Genomic DNA, 15,190 nt, shown 5'->3' on the forward strand with positions numbered 1-15,190 from the left:
GTGACCTCACATTTGGATTTCCAAGAAAGAAAGGTTTTCAGACTCTCCAAAGGATATTCAAAAACTGAGTTGAAGAAACCATGGGAATAAAAGTTCCAGTCATAGTCAACAAAAAAATTGAAATTTATACAAATTAATACAAATTCATTGGATATGTATACACCTCCTGTCTTTGCAAATTCAAACTGTACACAGACTTAAAATTTGCAGTTACTGCTATGATGCTTCTGATTTTTATGTTCCTGCTTCTCCAATATTTCAGTGATGTCTACTCCTTTGACCGCTCTTCCTGTGCTGCAAAGACAAAAACTAGTGTATACAAGGATGGAGATATGGTAGTTGCTGCATTTTACCTCTTTTTACTATTACTGTGGATTCTGCATCTGATAATCAAAGTAATAATAATTTCTATATTCACTAAGTTAATAATTTTCTGTTTATTTTCTGTCATATGTCAAAGATATGCAATGTCTAGAAATATTATGTATACATTCAACCCTGCTATCTACGTCCAATATACTGCTGTTATACCCCAAGAACTTTCTCTAATTTATTTTCATTATTTCTGTTTATTAGTTTTCCCCCCAAAAAGAACAAAAGTATTCTAGTTTCTTTCTGTTCTGAGACTCAATTCTCCCCTTATTACTCCAATATTCATGCCCTCTTCTAGCCTGTTGTCAAGAATTAGTTTTGTCATGAATTATATCCAATAATATAACTAATATCACAAAGCAAGCCACTGGCATTCATTCTGTACAGCGAGCATATGGAAAATTCAATTCCAGGATAGTAAAGAATTGTCATTTTTCTATGTTATGGGTATTAAACCTCAGAAAGTGTTGGCAAAGCTCTTGTTACTCTCTGGGCTGTTTGTACACCTTGTTGACTGCTATGCAGAAGATGTTTAGTTTTATGAAGTCCCCAATACTCAGTTGTTAGCTTTAATTCTTGGGCAAACAGAATCTTTTCCTACAACTTTATCATTAAGATTACCGAATGTTTTTTCTAATAGTCTCAGAGTTTCAGGCTTCACAGTTATGCTTTTTTTTTTGGTTCTTTTTTTTGGAGCTGGGGACCGAACCCAGGGCCTTGCGCTTCCTAGGCAAGCGCTCTACCACTGAGCTAAATCCCCAGCCCCCACAGTTATGCTTTTGATCCATTTGGAATTAGGTTTTGTGCAAGTTGACAGATACAAGGTTAATTTTTTTTGTGTTGTTTGAATTTCTTGAAGATGCTTCTTTTCTTCAGCATGTGGATTTATTTCTTTTTTTTCTTTTTTTGACATCTCAGTCAAATGTTAAGTGGTTGAAGCTACATGAATTCATGTTTGGGATATAATTTTGTACCATTGGTCTACATGTCTGTTTTGTTCCAGTACCAATGTTGTTTTGTTATTATGGTTCTCTAATGTATCTTAAAATATGGAATTATAATCCTTCAAGCATCGTTTCCTCACTTTAGGATTCTTTGTGGTATCATTTGAAATTGTACATGTTATTTCCTGTGAAAAAGTAGATGCCATGTTTACTGGGATTGCATTCAGGGTATAAACAGCTTTTGGTAGAATGCTCATTTTCACCACACTTCTCCTACAGGTCTATGAACGTAGAATATCATGTTGTTTCCTAGTGTCTCGCTCTCCCTCTTTCTTCAGAAGTGTAAAGATTTTATTGAATAAATTACTCATTCCCTTTGTTATATTTATTCTCATATATTTTTCCTTAGGCTATTGTGAATGTGTATGTGTCCATGTCCTCATGTTCTGTATGTTTGTTTTTGTGGATCAAAAAAGCTATTGATTGTGCAAGATGATTTTGAATGCTGCCACATTGCTGAATTTGGTGATCATTTCTATTCTGGCAGAATCTCTTAATGTCCAATATTTAGCATTATGTCATCTACAAATAAAGGTAGTTTGACTTTTATTTGCTTAATTGTGTCTTGTTAATTTCCTTGTATTGCCTCATTGCTCTAGGTAGTACTTCAAACACAATATTAAGAAGAAATGGGAGTGTTGGATTCCTTGACTAATTTACATCTCCACTTATGTTGAGGTTGCTTATATGTGTGTGTATGTGTGTGTCTATATTGTTGTGTTGTCGTATGTTGCATTTAGCTCTACATTCTTCAAGACCTTTACCATGAATGTATGATGGATTTTGTCGAAACCTTTTCTGCATCCATTGAAATAATCAGATGATTTTTGTCTTAAGCCCATTTATGTTGTTTATTTTATTTATTGCCTTGAGAAATATGTTGAACCATCTATACATTTGAAAGATAAAAACAACTCGGTCAGAGTTGATTGTCTTCTTCCTGTGTTTCTACATTATATTTACTGTTGTTTTCTTAATTTTTTTTTAGTCTATGTTCATCAGGAATTTTGGCCTACAGTATGTCTACCGGGTTTTAGTAGTAGAGTGACACTGGCTTTGTAGAAGTTTGTAAGTGCTCATTCTGTTTCTTTTCTCTTTTTTAACTGTTTAAGAAGGAATGTTTTAAGAAGAATCTGAAGAATTAAAAATCCAGGAGAATTATGGTGTGATAATTCTGGCCCTGGACATTTTTAATTGAAGACTTTTGAATACTATTTTAATCTCCTCATTGATTATGGTTCTGTTTAGATTGTTAAGTTCTTGGCTTACATTTATCAACTGGAGATAGCTTCTGGATTAAAGAGTAGGTTATATGTCTACTTTTCCTATTAGTGCTGGGACCTCAACAGAGTTAGATATGTGAGTGCCCTATTCATTCTCCAACCATTTCATTATGAGACCAAGACCTCCAAAGATGCTGTTGAGTTTGTTTTCTGTTAGCCAACGAGGGTGAGACATGGTGTATACACAACGAGGAGTTTATTCTTCCAGTGAGACTCCCTTAGAATAAAAACTTTTTCATTTTCACATGTCTGTCAGTAGGAGACAGCCTCTGGGTTAGGTATGGTAACATGTGTATACTGCTTCATTATGCTCTAAAACCCCATCAGGTGTAGGCCCTGTGCATGCTGGCTACATGTTTCTATACATTCATTTGTGTACAACCCTGGTCCTGTCTAGAAGTTCTTGAATCCTTAGTGTACTCTATAAATTCTGACTCTTACACTCTTTCTGAGTCCTCTTTCACAAAATTTTGTATGCTCTGAAGGGAAGGATTTTATGGAAATACCCCTTTTAGGACTGACGTTCAAAGGTCTCTCAAGTCTGAGAGACACACACTCTGGCCATGGGTCTCTATTAATTCCAATTTGCTACAGGAGGAATCTTCTCTCTTGATGGCTGAGTAAGGAATAAATGTTCCTAAAAGATATGATAGGAGTCATTTCATTGCTACATTCTATTAGTATTGGTTTTCTTCAAGATTCATGGACTATCTGACCTCAGGTTTTAGATGCACAAGCAGTGTTTCATGCCATCTCATAGTGTGGATCTTCACTCAAATCAGATATTACTTGCTTAGTCCAACAAGATTTGTAACATTATTGCAGCAGCATATCTTGGAAGTAGGTCATAATTGTATAAGTAAAGTTTGTAGCTAGGTTGATATTTAGTTTCTCCTCTAATAACATGCAGAATACCTTGTAGTCTAAGTGTCCATAGAGGTGAAAGCTCAAGGTAATCACCAGATTGACTTCTAAATCTTCAGTGAGTTCTGTAGGTGTTGTCTTTATCAATTGATCCTTACTATAAGTTTGTGGAAAGAATGCAATAGCCTTGGCAATAGCTTAGATTATTTAGGGTTTATGATGGGAACACTTTGGCCAATCATTCAATTAGATACAACTCATCTTTATACTGAGAGTTGCTTTTGGTTGACAAGAGTGGCTTTTCTGTATCATGTTATTGAGGAATTTCATTTGAAACACCTTTATATAAGTATATGTTATAGGATACTTCTACTGTATTAGGTTGACTTATGACCTTTCAAATGTTCCTTAGGCCTAGCAGTTCCTCCTTATATTTCTTTCTTCATCCCCTCATTCCTCTCCTGTCACTGTTTGATCCTCCTATTCTAGTCTCCCTTCATCCTTCCATAACAATGTATTCTATGTCCTCTTCCTAAGGAGATCCATCCCTCCTTCAATCTGATCACTCTCTTCCTAATTCTTGTGATTACATTGACTATAGCTTGCTGATAGATGAATTAAGAGACAACAACCACATGTAAGAAAACACATGCCAAATTTGACTTTCTGGGACTGAGTTACCTCACCTGGGATGATGTTTTTCTAGTTCAATCCATTTACATGAAAACTTCATAATTTCATTTTTAGTGGATAAGGAATATTTTATTGTATAAATGTACCAGATATTTTTTAGCCATCTCTATATGCTAGGGTTTTCCAAGTTCTCTCTATTTTGACTAGAGCAGCAATGAATGTCTTTAAACAACTGTCTTTGTTGTAGGATGAAGCTCATTTTGAGTATATGTCCAAAGATGGTATTGATGGACCTTGAAGTTCATCCCAGCTTTCTGAATATCTTGCCACACTGAAGACCAGCATTGAACGAGCTTTCTCTTTATTCCACATTTTTGTCAGCAGTGTTGTCATTGTTTTGTTGATATGGGTTATTCTGAATGATATAATATGAAATCTCAAAGTAGTTTTTATTTACATTTCCCTAATGACCTAGGATGGCAAACATTTATTTGTTTCTCTTCCATTTGAGTTTCCTTTTCTTCACAATTTTTTGTTGGGTAGGTACTCCATTACTTAATGGGTTATTTGTTTTTTGAAGCCCAGTTTGTTGTTGTGATGGGGTTTTTTGTTTTGTTTAATTTTAGTATTTTATATATTTTAGATAGTAACCTATCAGATATGTGCTTGGTAAAACAAAACAAAACAAAAAACAAAACAAAACAAAACAAAAAACTTGTCCCATTATGTAGGCTGCCAATTTGTTGAATTATATTGTCCACTGATGTGCAGATTCTTCTCAGGTTAGTGAGGTCTCATTTATTAATTGTTGATCTTTAGTGACTGTGCTATCAGTGTTCTGGTCAAAAATATTTTTCTCATACTTATGAGTCCTTGACTATTCCCTACTTTTTCTTCTGTCAGGTTCAGTGTAGAGCTTTCACGTTGAGGTTTTCAGTCTACTTTGACTTACATTTTGTGGAGGATATGTATGGATTTAATTCCATTTTTCTGCATGCCGCCATGTAATATGAACAACAGTATTTGTTGTAGATGCTGCATTTTATACAGTGTATATTTCTGACCTCGTTGTCAAAAAGTCTCAATAGGTGTATGGATTTGTGTGGGGTTCTTCAAGTCTATAAGATTGATCTCTGTGTGTGTTTTCTGCCAATAGCATCCTGTTTTCATTACTGTATCTCTCTAGTACAGCAAGAAATCAGTGATGGTGATAACTCCAATAGATGTCTTATTGTTCATAGTTGTTTTAGCAATAGTGTGTTTTTTAGTTTCCACATGAAGCTGAAAATTATCCTTTGAATTTCTGTGAAGAACATTGTTACAATTTTAATAAATCTGAAGGTTGCTTTCGATAGAATGACCTCTTTTATTACATTAGTTATTCCAATCCATGAGCATGGGAGATGAGTTGATCTCCTGATATCTTCTTCAACTTATTTCTTCAAAGTTTTAAAGTTATTTCAATGTCTTAATGTCATAAAAGAATTTGATTTGCTTGATTAGATATACCTCAAGACATTTTCATTCCGCATATATTGATTGGTTTGAATCTATTGAGTGAAACTTGGATATTTTAGATAAAATCAACTTGATAGTGTATCCCTCTTAAATTTTTTAAACACATTTTAATTAAAATAAAATTATATTGATTCTTGAACGTGATTCACAAAGAATTGGTTGAGAATTTTTGCCTATAGGTTAATAAATCAAATAGTTTGGTTTTCCATTTTATGTTTGGGACTTTAAAGGAAAATAAGCTTTTTAAATTGACTTTGGCAATATTCTTTCCCTTTCTTTTTTTGTGGAAGAAATTAAAGAGTGTTAGTGTTAGCTATTCCTTTTGGGTTTGGTAAAATACACTGTATCTAATCCTAGGAAGTCTTCCTTGATGGGATGACTTTATTATACATTTGATCCTTTCTGTTGCTGTAGTTCTTGCTATTAGGTATTGTGACTGGTGTGAGGTGGAATCTCAGAGTTGTTTTGATTTGCACTTCCTGGATAACTAATGATGTTAAATATTTTCTTTAGGTGCTTCTCAGGCATTCGATATTCCTCAGTTGAGAATTCTTTGTTTAGCTCTGTACCCTGTTGTTTAATAGGGTTATTTGATTCTCTCAAATCTAACTTCTTGAGTTCTTTGTATACATTGGATATTAGCCCTCCATCAGATGCAGGATTGGTAAAGATCTTTTCCCAATCTGTTGTTTGCTCTTTTGTTATAATGAGAGTTTCCATTGCCTTACAGAAACTTTGCAATTTTATGAGGTCTCATTTGTCCATTCTTGATCTTAGAACATAAGCCTTTGGTGTTCTGATCAGGAAATTTTCCCCTGTGCATATGTTGGAAAGGCTCTTTCCAACTTTTCTTCTGTTAGTTTGAATGCATCTGGTTTTATGTGGAGGTGCTTGAAAATCGTGGACTTGAGCTTGGTACAAGTTGAAAAGAATAGATTAGTTTGCATTCTTCTACATGTTGACCTCCAGTTGAACCAGCACCATTTGTTGAAAATGCTGTGTTTTTCCCATTGGATGGTTTTAGCTCCTTTGTCAAAGATCAAGTGACCATAGGTGTGTGGGTTCTTTTCTGGTTCTTCAATTCTATTCCATTAATGTACCTGCCTGTCTCTGTACAAATACCATACAGTTTCTGTAGTTTAGACTATTAGTCTAAAATACAGCTGGACATTAAGGATGGTGATTCTCCCAGGAGTTCTTTATTGATTAGGAAAACTTAAGCTATTCTTGGATTTTTGATTTTCTAAATGAATTTGCAAATTGCTCTTTCTAACTCTGTGAAGGGTTGACTTTGGATTTTGATGGGAATTGCATTGAATTTGTACATTGCTTTTGGAAAGATGTTCATTTTTCCTATATTAATCCTGACAGTCCATGAGTATGGGAGAATTTTCCCTCTTCTTAGATCTTCAATTTCTTTCTCAGAGACTCAAAGTTCTTGTAATACAGATCTTTCACTTGCTTGCTTAGAGTCATACCAAGGTATTTTATATTATTTGTGACTATTGTGAAGGGTGTCATCATTTCTCTAATTTCTTTCTCAGCCTGTTTTCCTTTGAGTAGAGGAAGGCTACTGATTTGTTTGAGTTAATTGTATATCCGGCCACTTTGCTGAAGTTGTTTATCAGCTGTAGGAGTTCACTGGTGGAATTTTGTGGGTCACTTAAGTATACTATTATATCTTCTGCATATAGTGATATACCGACTTTTTCTTTTCCTGTTTGTATCCCTTTTACTCCTTTTATTGTCTAACTACTCTGGCTAAGACTTCAAGTACTATATTGAATGAGCAAGGAGAGAGTGGCAGGCTTGTCTAGTTCCTGATTTTAATGGGATTACTTCAAATTTCTCTCCATTTAGTTTAATGTTGACTACTGGTTGGCCGTATATTGCTTTTACTGTATTTAGGTATGGGCCTTGAATTCCTCACCTTTTCAAGAGTTTTACCATGAAAGGGTGTTGAATTTTGTCAAAAGTGTTTGCAGCATCTAATGAGTTGATCATATAAGTTTTTTCTTTGGGTTCATTTATATAGAGGATTACATTGATAGATTTCTGTTTATTGGATAATGCTGGCATCACTGGAATGAAGCCTAGTATATCATGATGGATGATCATTTTAACTATTGAGTATTTTGACATCGATATTCATAAGGGGAATTGGTCTGAAGTTCTCTTTCTTTGTTGGGTCTTTGTGTGGTTTAGGTTGAGCCTAATTGTGACTTTATAGAATGAATTTGGTAGTGTTCTTTCTGTTTTTCTTTTGTGGAATTGCTTGTAGACTATTGGTGTTAAGTCTTCTATGAATGTCTCATAGAATTGAGTACTAAAGGCATCTGGTCCTGAGATTTTTTTTTGTTTGTTTGGGAGACTTTTAAATATTGCTTCTATTTCTTTAGGAGTTATGGGACAGTTTACATGGTTTATCTGATCCTGATTTATATGTATTACCTGATTTCTGTCTAGAAATTGTCTATTTTATCCACATTTTCCAGTTTTGTTGAGTATAGGCTTTTGTACTAGGATCTGATGTTTTTTTAAATTTTCACATTTTTTTATTATATATCTCTCATCATTTCTAATTTTGTATATTGGATACTATCTCTGTGCCTTCTGGTTAGTCTGCCTAAGGGTTTGTCTATCTTCTTGGTTTTCTCAAAGAACCAGCTTCTGGTTTTGTCTATTCTTGGTATAGTTCTTTTTGTTTCTCCTTGGTTGATTTCTGCCCAGAGTTTGATTATTTCCTGCTGTCTACTCCTCCTGGGTATATTTGCTTCTTTCTGCCCTAGAACTTTCAGGTGTGAGATCAAGCTGCTAGTATACGCTTTTCTGAGTTTCTTTTTGAAGCCACTCAGATCTGTGAGTTTTCTTCTTAGCATTGCTTTTATTGTGTCCCTTATTTTTGGGTTATGTTGTGCCTCCATACCATTAAATTCTAAAAAAAGACCTTAATTTCTTTTTTTCATTTCCTCCAAGATATCATTGAGTAGAGTATTGTTCAGCCTTCATGGGTCTGTGGGTCTGTTGTTATGTTGTTATTGAAGGCCAGCCTTAGATCATGGTGATCTAATAAGTGCATGGGATTATGTCTATCATCTTGTAATGTTGAGGCTTGTTTTGTGATTGATTATTGGTCAATTTTGGAGAAGGCACTATAAGTGCAGAGTAGAAGGTGTATTATTTTGTTTCAGGATGAAATATTCTACAGATTTCTGTTAAATCCATTTGGTTCATAACATCATTTGTTTCAAAGTATCTATGTTTAAGTTCTGTTTCCATGATTGGTCCATTCATTACAGAGGAATGTTGAAGTCTCCTACTACTATTGTGTGTTATGCACACCGACCACCCCACCAAGAGATGCCAGGAACTAAAACACCATTCCAAGTGTACATGAGGATGCATGTAGTTCAAGCCATATATATGTAGCAAAGGATGGCCTTTTCAGGCATCAATGGGAGGAGAGGCCTTTGCTCCTTTCAAGGCTCAATGCCCCAGGGTAGGGAAATGTCAGGGTGGACAGGTGGGACAGAGTGGCTGGGTTGGTGGGGGAGCACCCCCATAAAACCAGGGGGAGATAGAAAGTTTTCGAGGGGAAATTAGCAAAATGGATAACATTTGAAATGAAAATTAAAAAATATCCAACAAAAAAATGTCAAAAAACCGAGTTTGATAACCCGTACTAAAACTGGGTTAAAAAGAGCTCAGGGAAAGAGACAAAACTAAAAAAAAATGAGTGTGCCTTACAGACTGCAGGTACTATAATTTCCAGAAGCTTGACTCCTATGCACTGAAAATTGAAATTTATTTTGAATTTTCTCCCAAGGGCATGTTTCCAACCAGCTTCTCCAAGATAGCTAGTGAGTGAGTATTGCCCCTGGGATTTAATAAGAATGCTAATCTCATTCACGAAGCTCCAGTTTCATGACAAGATAACACTACCAACTTAAAAAACACATGATAATTCCAACACAAAAGGTTATAAATTTGAAAGTTCTAATAATATAAAGATATAATCATTTACTCCATGAAAGTAATTATGTTGCATACAAAATAATAGTCCTGGTTGGAATATTTTCTCTTGCTAATGTTTTTATTACTCTGATAAAATACGATAACAAAAGCAAGGTAAGGAAAAGGAGCTTATTTTGGCTTACACTTCCTGAGAGACTTTGGTCATCCTGTTAGGTAAGACTTGACAGCAGACAGGAAAATAAGAATTGTAGGAGCTAGAAGTTGGCTGGCTACATTATATTTTCACTCTGGAAACAAGAGATTAGACCGTAAGTAAAGTGACAATATAAAGCCCAAATGCCTGTCCCTAATGACCCAATTCCAGGAAGGCTCAACTTCTTGAAAGTTCTATACATTCATTAATAATGTCATCAACAGAGGGCAGAGTATTAACATATGAAACTATTTGACATTCAAAGGAGAGTAGCCCTAAATAATGTTGTATTTCTGTTCAGGTTTGATTTAAAAAACTACCAGATTGTTCTGGCAATGATTTATGCCATTGAGGAGCTCAGCAGAAACCCCTATATTTTACCCAATGTGTCTCTGTGATATGATATATATATATATATATATGTATATATATATATATATATATATATATAATGTCCTGTTCAATGAATGGTTTACATTGGATAGATGCATCACATGGATTTCTGGGCCAAAGAAGTATATGCCTAATTACACGTGTAGGAGAGAGATGAAGTCTATTGCAGCCCTCACAGGCATATCATGGATAATATCTTCCAATATAAGGACACTGCTAGAACTCTACAGATATCCACAGGTGAGAATGTGTAAAGTAAAGAAAGATAAAACCACATATAATTCAGTCCTTGTCCAAGGTACTAAAAGAGGATAAAAGCAACATGTGCTTATGCATCTGACAGGGTTTATTATCCCAAAGCGTAACTATTCTGTGATGTAATCAGGACAAAGAAAAGGATTAGATTGGAGCAGACAGTGATTGCAGGGAACCCTGAGTGTAAAGGTATGATGTCAGGGTTTCTCTTCCTGCACAATACATAGTTTAGAAAAGCAGCTTCGTGCCTAAAGTCATTGAGTCACAAACATGAGAACCTACCTTTGGATATCTAACACTCATATAAAACCAATAGAAGACAGTAAATTCTGTAATGCAAGTTCTGATTAAGCAGGTCACAGATGAGCCAGGGTAACCTAAACAGTGAGCTACAGGTTTACTTAGAATCCTTTGCAAAAAATAAACAAAGAAACAAAGAAACAAAGATAGAAAAGAAGACTAAAAGAATAATGAAAAAATTAAAATAGTGAATAAGAAAAAGAATTCCAATATCGACCTTTGGCCTCATGTACACACATGTACAATCATGCTGCATGAATTCTCATTATTTTACATGATTCTAAAAGCCTGTCATGAATGGACATGTGCTTTATGCTTCCTCCTCTTAATTCTTTTATTCTCTTTATCTTCTTAAACTTTGCTGACAATTGGGTCTTTTGACCATAACCTGAATTATCATGAGCAGTTTCGTGATATTTATCAAGTAGCCTACAAGGACATGTATCTCTCCCATGGCATTGTCTCCTTGTTGAATTATTTCCACTGGAACTGGGTAGGACTGGTCATACCTGAAGGACAAAATGGTTTTCAGATAATCTCATAAGTTAGGGCAGAAATGGACAGAAACAAAATATGTGTAGATTTTATGGAATTGATCCGAGTTAGTGAAGTATCTTATTTACCAAGCTACCTATTGCATCCTACACATCTTTTGAAATCAACAGCAAATGTGATCATTACCTATGGTGACAGTGATTTTCTGAGAGGCATTTTGCTTTATTCAAGGCAAATTTTTGTTACAAGGAAAGTCTGGATCATGAACTCAGACTGGGATGTCATCATCCAGTCAAAGCATTTAATTTTACATTCATTCCATGGGAGCTTCATCTTTGCACCTCACCACAAAGAAACCTCTGGGTACAGAAATTTTATCCAAAGAGTTAATCATTCCAAATACCCAGAAGTTTTTTACCTTACAAGGTTTTCTTTCTACTCTTTTAACTGCTCATTTGCTGATGATGACTGCAATACACTGGAGAACTGTCTGCTTAATGCTTCCTTGCATGAAACTCCAGGAAGCTGTTTTGACATGGTCATGCTGAGTTTGCTCATAATATATACAATGCGGTGTATGCCATGGCCCACAGCCTTCACAAGATGCTTCTTCATCAAGTAGAAGTAAGACAAGTAAGAAAGGCAGAAGACCTGACATTTTCAGCCTGGCAGGTAATGTGTCTTTAATTGGCTTGCTCACAACATCAACAATGGGATTTTCTCTCTCTCTCTCTCTCTCTCTCTCTCTCTCTCTCTCTCTCTCTCTCTCTTTTGGAGCTGGGGACCGAACCTAGGGCCTTGCCCTCGCTAGGCAAGCGCTCTACCGCTGAGCCAAATCCCCAACCCCAACAATGGGATTTTCTTAATGTATGCTTTTGACGTCATGCTATTTATTGTGGATCTCTAAGGGTATGAAATAAATGATTTGTAACTGATAAAGGGGTAAGTAAGTCAAAACATATACAGATGTTTTTAAGAAGAACAAAGTTTCCAAGGAGGGAAGACAGTGTTCTAAATCCACATCAGTGTTTTGTCTTGCCAGGTCAATGATTTATATATGAAAGGTACAGAAAGTAGCTTCTCTTGTAAGCCCAATAGAAAGCAGAGGGAGACTGTGGAAGAATACTGCTAATCCAGAGATGATTGAGGAAGGTAGAGTGCCTAGACCCACAGAATCAAACAACATGGAGAGAGAAGTTACAGAGACATGCTGAAGGATAAAAACAACCGAGAGTGATATAGGTATATATTATAGGTAAAATATAGTTTTGTATTATATTAAATGTACAATTTAATAAAAATGTGTGAAGTCCTAGCTATGGAGAAGAGGAGAAGAGGGAAGAGACTGAGCTGATTAAAGATAAAACACTTAGACAGAAGACTACCACAACGTGCAGCAAAGCCTGTGGAGGCCAACTGGGCAATGAAGGTGATTGATGAGAGGGTACTCTCTTAGTCAGGGTTTCTATTCCTGCACAAAACATCATGACCAAGAGGCATGTTGGGGAGGAAAAAGTTTATGCAACTTATACTTCCACATTGCTGTTCATCACCAAGGAAGATGGAAATGGAACTCAAGAAGGTCAGAAAGCAGTAACTGATGCAGAGGCCATGGAGGGATGATACTTACTGGATTGTTTCCCCTCCCTTGCTCAGCTTGCTCTTGTATAGACCCAGGACCACTAGCCCAGGATCAGCACCACCCACAATGGGCTGGGCCCTCCCCCCTTGATTGCTTGTTGAGAAAATGCCTCACACCTTTGTCTCATTGAGGCATTTTCTCAACTGAGGCCCCTTTCTCTATTATAATTCCAGCTTGTGTCAAGTTGACACACAAAACCAGCCAGTACAGGTACCTAGCTATATATATAATTCTACAACTCACAGTAAAGACATCAGAAGACGTCAAGCATGGAAGTGCAGGTGCACCAGGCTAGAGCACTCAGGCAAAGTCTATTAACCTGATTTCAACAGAAGCAAGGACATTCCAGAAGTGTGCTGAACCATGGACATTGATTATTATTGCTCAGAATCTGACTCTCAGGGGGAAAACATAGGAATAAAGCATCCTGAATACTGGTCAGACAGAGGAAATTTACTCATCGAACCTACTAGGATTTCTCCTCTCCTAAATTGTAAATGCATGTAGTAGAAGAGAAATGCGACTTAAATTTTCAAAACAAGAAATATTTTCCCAAATCAACAAATTATGTCCTGATGTAAATTCCAGTACAGAACCAAAAAAAAAAAATGAAAGGAAAAAAGGTAAATGTTTCTTCCAAAAAGGACCAATTCTATACCAACTTTAACAATAATTCATAACATTAATTCTTTAATAAAATAGATAAATACTAGGAGGCTGAGTTAGAATGTAGAATACACTCAGTTATTCCAAAAAACACACCTGAACATCAGTAAGATAGTATTTAAACCGACGAATTAATCAGTAATGAGAATAAAATGTGAGATTTCGCAACTAAGAAATTCCAAGAACAAAATCTACATCATTTTACCAGAATGTTAAAGAAATACTATCAGTGCTTCTCAAATTATTGCATAAAATAGAAAAGAAGTGACTACTTCAAAACTCTTTCTATGACAACAGATTGATTAATGCTGGTGTAGTAACCTGAAACTCAAACCAGATAAATACACAACAACAAAGGAAATCACAGACAAGTCTTCCTAACAAACATATGTGTACAAGTTAATAAAATGGAAGGGAGAAATTCTGTAATGATGTTATAATTTCAAAAAAATTAAATCATTTAAAAATAAAAATATGAATGAAAAATAAATTCTCAATAAAACATCTGTAAACTTAATTCATTATCACATCAAAAATATCAGTCACCATAACCAAGTTGACTTCATTCCAGATATTCAGGGACGAATCTACAAATGTAAATCAATAAGTTAAATTGATGACATAAGTGGACCCAAACACAGAAATCACATGATCATATCAATAGATGAAGAAAAGGCCTTTGAAAAAATCCAATATAACCACATAATAAAAGTCATGGATATGATACAGATATTTGAAAAATCTTTAATCAGAATTGTACTAAGTGGAGGGAAAAATCAAAAATTCCCAACTGAAATTAAGGAATGCAAATTTAACACAGTCTTCCTTTACACCAGTGATGAACATATCAACAAAAAATGACAAAATAACCCCATCGACAATAGCCATAAAGAAATTAAACATCTAAGAATAAATCTGGGCAGGGCAACCAAACCAAGAAAGAGTTCTACCATGAAAACTTTAAGACAGTGAAGAAAGTAAATGAGTTGAAGAAGACACTAGAAAATAGAAAGACCTCCCAAAATCATAGGTTACAAAAATTGATGTTCTATATTGGTCATAGTTAAAAGAGCAATTGACATTTTAATGTAACTTCAATCAGTATTACACCATTATGAAATCTCAGTATGCAGAATTAAGAGCCAATACTTAGAGGGTCCTATCCCAAATTGAAGAGGACTGGTCAGTCCATGCCTGGTGAGATAGGTAGAGTAAGTTTTCTCCAGAGAAGTGGTCCGGACGGGTTATCCAAACCCAAGTGGTCAGCAATAAACATATGTATATACAGACAAACTACAGTGAAGAGACTCAGTATGATGTGTTGGGGTGGGAGGTGAGTCATGCATTTCAAAGAAAACTGTGAGTTATGGGAAGAGGGGTGAAAAGCAAAAATGATGTGAGTACAGTTTGGTTTTTTGGTTTAATTTTGTTTGGTTTGACTTAGTACAGTTTTATTTAGTTATGTTTGGTTTACTCATGTATGAAATTCTCTAGAAAATAATTCTGAAAACATCACTCTTCTTCACAGGCTTATAGAAACCTTAAAATTAATGTGAATGCACAAAAGAACAAGGATAGATAAAACAATCCTAAAGAA

The 15,190-nt window shown here is 35.3% G+C and overlaps 1 pseudogene; it reads left to right on the top strand.

Annotated features, from left to right (window-relative positions):
- Positions 1–218: 218 nt before the first annotated feature.
- The window catches only part of Vom2r-ps91 (vomeronasal 2 receptor, pseudogene 91), a 72,431-nt pseudogene continuing 57,459 nt past the window's right edge, over positions 219–15,190 (top strand).

This window comes from Rattus norvegicus, chromosome 12 (assembly GCF_021556685.1).
Source record: "Rattus norvegicus strain SHRSP/BbbUtx chromosome 12, alternate assembly SHRSP_T2T, whole genome shotgun sequence".
In the NCBI taxonomy this organism is placed as follows: Eukaryota; Metazoa; Chordata; class Mammalia; order Rodentia; family Muridae; genus Rattus; species Rattus norvegicus.